Below are 7374 nucleotides of genomic sequence, written 5' to 3' on the forward strand. Positions count from 1 at the left end.
GTGTTACTTTTTTTGGATGAAAGCAAACAATTGGGGAAATTGTATTTGGGCTGCAAAAATGGCAATAGCCATTACACAACAGCAAAATATTAGGGCTTTCTGTAGCTTGTTGGAGTCATGTAATGCATACCCAGCTTTTTGCATTCCACTTACAATATGTAGTCCTCGACAATGAGGACAGTGGCATCTTCCTACTATACCAGACAGCAATAGTGGGGGGAAAACTATCACCTCCTTGCTCATTTTTCTGAGTAGAATTATTTGATTGGCCTCTATGTATCCTGGAATGTTGGATTAGATGGACCCTTAATCCAATCCAAGAAGGTTTCTGCATATAGTCATTGTATATCTATTTATTTACTTTATAAAAGTTGTTTTGAACTGCTTTTCTGGTCTATAGTTTCAATCAGCTTCAAGTCCAGAACCCAAATTAACATATAAGTGATTGATTTTATTAGCAAAGTGTTGGTAAATTTGTCAGAATAGAGTGCTAAGAATCTCTTCTCTCATCACTCAATTAGAATTTACAGTGATAACAGAAAAGAATAAATTCCACACTCTTAAGGAATAGACATTAAATGCTATACTGTAGAATCCCCATCTTGCTGCCATTTACCTAGGGCAGACATGTCAAACCCGCGACGTCACATGATGCCGCGCAACGTACCGGGAGTGTTTTGCCATTGCTGGCAATGGGGTGGGCGCGGCTTCCGCATGACACATCCAGCCCACAGGCCAGCAGTTTGACACCCCTGACCTAAGGGCTTCAGTGCTTTTTGCTCCTCAACATGTTGTTGTTGTTAGTTGCGAAGTCGGGTCAAAGGAGCCATAAAACAATAATGTTCAGGTGTCTAATTAATGTATATAATTTACACAAAGTCCAAGATCATACCTGTGAGGAAGGCATTAGCTGATTCCCATAGACTAAAACTACATACGAAATTTGCTACCATCTTTGATGCTTCCTAAAATTTAGTTACTTAAAAGGGTCTCTTCATTGTGAGAGGAATTAAAATTTCTAATAACTGGAGTTATAACTTCTGCTCACCATTGCACATACAGTGGATACTAACAGATTCAACCTCTGCCTTTAAACATATACAAATATGATTTTCATATTTCAAAATAACTTCCACTGTTGCCCTGATGGGTCGTGCATCAATCTGGGGAAATCTAGGACTGGGCAATTCTCCTATAACAAAGATGGGAGATTTGGGGCCTATGTGGTTGAATAGCTAAGTCCCAGATAGTTTGCTTAAATTCTGTTTTGAAAGCTGGCTCACTAATCTAATCTCTGATCTAATCTCCCAATTTCCTAGCTCATCTTAAATTATAAGGATTCACATCCTGCATACACTGTCAGCAATCAGCTTGGACTGATTTTTTTTCTAATTGGGCTAATGGAGGAATGATGGGAGATAATAGACAGTTTATTAAATACTGTATTAGAAAGCTTATATAAAAGGAAATGGCTTACTGAAGAAAAATCTCTGTTCTGTTGTATTAATTTTTATTCTGCTCTACTTTCATTTGACCAGAAACCTTCTTTCTTTGCTATATTCACAATTGGTCCTTCCCACCAATGTAGTCAGCAACATAAATTGGCTAAGCTTGGCTCTGCCTAAAGAATCTTCAAGAATATTGGTTTGTTACATGTACATGCTTCAACTACACAAATATTTGGTTTGTCTTGAACTCCTAGAATACCTCAGCCAGGCATGCTGGCTGAAGAATTCTGGGAATTGAAGTCCACAAGTCATAAAAAGGCCAAGTTTGAAGACCCCTGGTCTTGATGATACTACTATATACAGTTCAATATGTTCCTCCCAGTTGTCTCTTTTTGACAGGGAATTTGCTATAAATCTCTTTATTCCTGGTATCTTTCAAATCTTTAGTTGTTTCTCCTTTCAAATTTTTTCACAACATTTCCTGAGTCTATGAGGGTGACATTTTCTAGGGAAGAATATTCTTCTACCTCTCCATTATTTTTTTCTTGTCTCCATACCTCGTTATATCATTTCCTTCATGTACAGCTTTAGACAAGGAGGGTGCTCCCAGAAAGATTCTGTTTATTGTTTAAATCCCTACCCTTTTCTGCCCCCTTCCTCTGCTAAATCCAGATTGGTTTTATAACATAGCTGCTTCTCAAGAGCTTGTGATTATAATGCAGAAAAATGGCCTTCTTACAGGATAAGGAATTTGGAGAAATAGGAAAGGAAACAAACTACTAATATACTCCTTCTGTCTTAGAAAAAGCCAACATTTTCATGGCTTGTGCATGTTCAGATGCTTTGAGAGAGAAACTGAGTATCAGTCCTAAGGACGGCCATTGACACTGATTTATTGGGTTGTCACCCTCTATGCAAATAATTGATTGTTTTTCTTAGTTTTGACCAGCAAACATTTCTCACTTATTGAAGTAGACATTATTTAACACTACATGTTATGATGAACAGAAAGTGTACTAATGGAATAGTGTCTTTCTCTAGGCCTGGATAATGCCATGATCTATTTTCTGGAACATACCAAGTCCTTTGGTAAAGGTTCTATGGTTGCTATTTTTTTATTTTTATTTTTTTACATAGAGCTGTTTATTTTGATGCCTTTTCTGTCAATAAATTAACACAATTGTCCTCTAGTTAGATCAAATTGTCATGCTGCATGTAAGGCACACCATTTATCTAGAGGACTCCTGTTGGGTATGTATTTAACTCCACAGCCATCAGGGATGAGGTGCTTTTCAGACACCATTTCTTCAAACTTATCACATTGAATTTGGTGAAGCCCCATTTCTTAGAAATATGGGTCTTCTGACATCCACGAAATTTGAATTTGGCTCTGTGCAGCGCTTCAATTACATGCTCCTTGTTTTGCACCTTGGTGCGGATGGACATGATGGCCAATGTGCACACGGGCCACAGTGCCCTGAGGCTTGCCAAAAGCACCACACATTCCAGTCTGGAATGTCAACTCCAGCACATGATAACATTTTGTTGATGCGGATGACATGGAAGGGGTACAGGCGCACACGGATGTGAAAACCATCTTTGCCACAACCATGTATTTGTTGGCTCAGATACGAGCAGCTTCTAGAGCTTCTGATGACAATTGCTCATATTCATCTGACACTATGTTCCCACAGAGTGGGAACTTATCAGCCTTCGCCTTCTTCCTGCCCAGATCAAATATCCTGATCTTGGGATCAGGAACACCCCTGCAGAAGCGGGACTTAGGATAAGGCTTACACTTGCAGTATCGATAAAAATGTGCTGGTTGGCGGCCCATGATTGCAGGCCTCGCCGAATGGAAAGCTGGTTGCTAACATGTTAACAAATCTGTATTAGTGATTCCTTTATTAAGTTACTAGAACTCTGCACATTATAAAAAGGAGAGAAATAGGAAAACATTCAAATATCTGCATTTCCTTTACAAAAATATTTAGTAACAACTAAATGCCTGCTTTTAATATGATCAAGGAGCTGTTGAATAAAAGGCATGCCTCCTTTTCTGAATTTTTCCATACCTGATGAAGTTACCTTTTACAAACAGCCTCAACCCAATCTAGCAAAGAAATTCCATATGTAAAAGCATATGTGGTGCTTCCATCAGGTGTATGTCTATGCAATCAATCTGCTTTTCTAATCAGCTGTCCTTACAATATTTTTATGCCGTATATTTATTAGTCTGACAAATTTGGCCATAATCAAATATTCTTTGGTAACATGCTGGTTAATTGGGCATAACATGGGAGTACCCTCATATAATGTTTAGAAGCTTTATTAGGTTGCAAATATAGTTTTAAATGTAACTTGTAATATGGAGTGAAAGCTAGGATTCCTATATATTCTTAATTAACTTCTAATATTGATATAAGTTCAACTTAAAATGCTTATGCTGAAGATCTTAAAGGCTATCTTTAGGATCTCCTTTTCATTTCTCAAGTCTTTCTCGTTGCTTTTCTCTGGCCACTTATTATCATTTTGCAGGTTTTTGTTAGTAATGGGATCCTAACTCTACAGCGCTTTTCTGTAGGAAACTCATTTCATTTTTCACCTTTTATTCTTATTGCTATTTTCCAAGTGTTTTGAAAGCCCAATAAATTAGTGTGCAGCATTGTTGGCTTAAAACCAATTTCTTTGTTGAGTTTTTTGAGGTTAAGTATTTTAATTTAGGGTTGTTATATAACAGAGTCAGAATTTTGTCTTTCTTTGTGTTGTCATCAGGTACTTTGAATAGGGAAGTGTGACAGGCAAGTTATAAATGTTTTAGGATGAGTGAATGATTCACAACAAATTAAAACAAACACTGAAAAGTGAAGCAAAAGAAAAACATTTGACCAAAATAAATCAGACAGCTTTTTAAACATTTTACAGTGTTGAGTCAATTTGCATGAATATAATTAGTTAGCTTTATAAAGCAGCAAACTTTTAGTTGGATTCAGCGAGGTAGCAAAGCCGTGAAAACAGAATATTAAATGAAGACAAGATACAAGAGAATCAGTTCAGTGATAAAGTTTCCTGTTGATCAAAGGCAGATCCAATCAACTGATTTCCTTCTTCTATCTATGCCTTTGATGCAGAATGGCAAACATTTGAAACGTCTGTTTATTCCCTAGCAGTTTGGAGTATCTCTGAGCCAAGTCAGTAAACATTCTGCAAAGCTTCCTCCTACACCTCTGATGTCATACAGATTATGCTAAGCATCTAAGTCTATCATGTGTTTGTCTGATTAATCCTCATTTGCTTACTGTAACTTCTGAAGAGGACTGGTTGGTGGGCAAAATGCTAATCTGAGCAGAAGAAATAACATGTGTGGCCTCTCATGCTGTTGTGTGAATTTCCATGTCAAGGGCCTTTACTCTTACGTAATGGAAGCTAAAATATAGATGGCATGATATAAGAATACAGGAAAATAAAACTGCATAGTCTGTTCCCATGGACATATGCATATTGCTTACTTTGGTTAGTTTTACTCTTGTTAAGCAAAAACAGCGATTCAGATTACTATAATGAAAACTTCAATTAGTGCATAGACAGCTACAATGGACAGATTCTACAGACAATCTCCCAAGAACAGAAATACCCAAACTCTTTCAGCCTAGTTGCCATGGCTGCAATTCTCACCTCTTTGCTAGATTTGAACCTCAAATAGATAGCATTAGAATCCATTTAAATCTATGAAAACATTTCTACTGACAAGGTATTATCTGAATTTAGAGCATATTCTGTCAGGCTAGAACCAACACAAACACATGTGAAAGAAAACAAGCCTGCTTTGCTAATATTGTGTAGAAGACATTTAGCGGGTAGAGGTTGATACACAGCCATAGTCTGACATGGTGCATTTATAATTCTCCCTTCTGCAAAACTATTATCACCACGGAAGCTAGTCTTTTGCAGAATCCTGGTTATGTTATAATTCCAGTGTTTTACTATAATAACAGGCATGAATGCATGTTAGCTTGTTATTACTAATACTAGAACATCAATGCAAATATATTATTACATCTCCAAACTCTACTACAGTTATAGCCAACTGTTTTTGAATTTGGAGCTGAATTTGGCCACAAAGTGATATGCTGGCCTGGGAATAATATTAAAAATTTGAAGAGCAGGCTAAAGAGAGGAGTAGAATATGACAACTAAATTTGCTTTTATTTGATGTAAAGTTATAGAAATGAAATTAAATACAACAAATATGATTTTCATCCTGTTTCTAATCATTTTAGGTTATTAATTCCTGCTTTATTATATCTCAATAGGCGCACCAAGATGCAGTTCCTAGATCCACATGTAGCCCTTTAAAATAATTAAAAATGCAAAGAGAAAAACCCTTAAACTCTGTAGGTGAGAACTGCAACACAAGCTAACACATGGAATGAGTTTGCAAAACAAAGTAGTAAAGTGTTCTGGGAAAACACAGCCAATATATTGCACAAATGTAAACAATTGGTTTGAATCAGTAAACCATGTTTAAATAACATATGATCAAAATAATGTTCATATTGCACATTTTTCAGATTCAAATATTTTATTAATGTATCAAAATTATATATATGTGTGTGTGTGTGTGTGTGTGTATCAAAATATAAAATACAGAAGTACAAAGAAAAATGAAAATAATAGGAAGATAGGGGAGGAAAGGGGGAAGAGAGAAAAATGTACCTTAAGGGGGAAAAGAAAAAGAAAAGCATTGACGTCCAACTCCTCTTGGTGCAATAGAACAAGGTAATAACATAAAACTTCAACTTTTTACTTTTATGTAATATATACTAGCCCTTTCTAGAAATGGCTAGTGTATTGCACATTTTTTTCAAGGAAATTGAAAGAACTTTATTTATCCTGTATAAAGAAATTCATGATCGAGATGTTCGCAGAACCTTGGTTAGTTGTGTATGTTCATGATTCTCTCTGTATGCATAAGTGATTATTCCATTACCTTGATATCCGGGTGCATCATTAATTTTAGAAGTGTGTGCTGTCAGTCCCTGGCCTCAAGCCCAGCTATCTTTCCTTCTGCTGACTAATTTCCTTTTTCCTACACCTCCAGCTGCTTGCCTAAATCATAGCAAAGGCAAATTTAATACAGCAAGCATCACCACTTGTTTTGAAAGACTGTACTCTTCAATGAGGAAAGGAAATCCAAAACATGAAGATTTTCAGAAAATCCCACAGCTGTTTGTGATAAAGCCTGGCTGGGCTTCCTGTAGGGATCTAAATAATCTCACTACATAATTGATATTTAAAAAGGCTCCAAATTGTGCATGCCCATAGAAAGCAATCTCTGATTTGCAAAAGGGGCTTTAACAGAATTTCTGTTCTCTGAATTGAGCTCTTGTAATTGGGCTTATGTCTCCAATTACAGGTGGTCCTCGATTTACGCCCACAATGGAGCCTAAAATTTTTGTTGCTAAGCGAGGCATTTGTTAAGTGAATTTGGCCCCATTTTACAACCTTTCTTGCCACAGTTAATCACTGCAGTTGTAAAAATTAGCAACACAGTTGTTAAGTGAATCTGGCTTTCCCATTGACTTTGCTTGCAGGAAGTCACAAAAGGGGCTCACATGACCCTTGGACCCTGCAATCTTCATAAATATGAGTCAGTTGCCAATTGTCCAAATTTTGATCACAGGACCACGGGCATGCTTCAATGTTGTAAGTGTGAAAAGCCCTCATAAGTCACTTTTTTCAGTGCCATTGTAATTTTGAATGGTCATTAAATGAACTGTTATAAGTCGAGGACTACCTGTAAACTGATGATATATATCTCAATTTTGTTTAAGATGCCTGTTAGACTATATTTGCATTATACTAACTCAATGACTCCACTATGTTTCTACACAACATGCTTATTCCACTGTCTGCTTTTTTGTGG

The 7374-nt window shown here is 36.6% G+C and overlaps 1 pseudogene across 1 annotated transcript; it reads right to left on the reverse strand.

Annotated features, from left to right (window-relative positions):
• Positions 1 to 2200: 2200 nt before the first annotated feature.
• Positions 2201 to 3293, reverse strand: LOC308668418 (large ribosomal subunit protein uL16-like; annotated as a pseudogene). The gene has a single exon. The product of its transcript is annotated as a large ribosomal subunit protein uL16-like (transcript).
• Positions 3294 to 7374: the final 4081 nt, after the last annotated feature.

The sequence above is a fragment of the Vipera berus genome (assembly GCF_964194415.1).
Source record: "Vipera berus genome assembly, chromosome: 5".
NCBI classification, from domain to species: Eukaryota; Metazoa; Chordata; class Lepidosauria; order Squamata; family Viperidae; genus Vipera; species Vipera berus.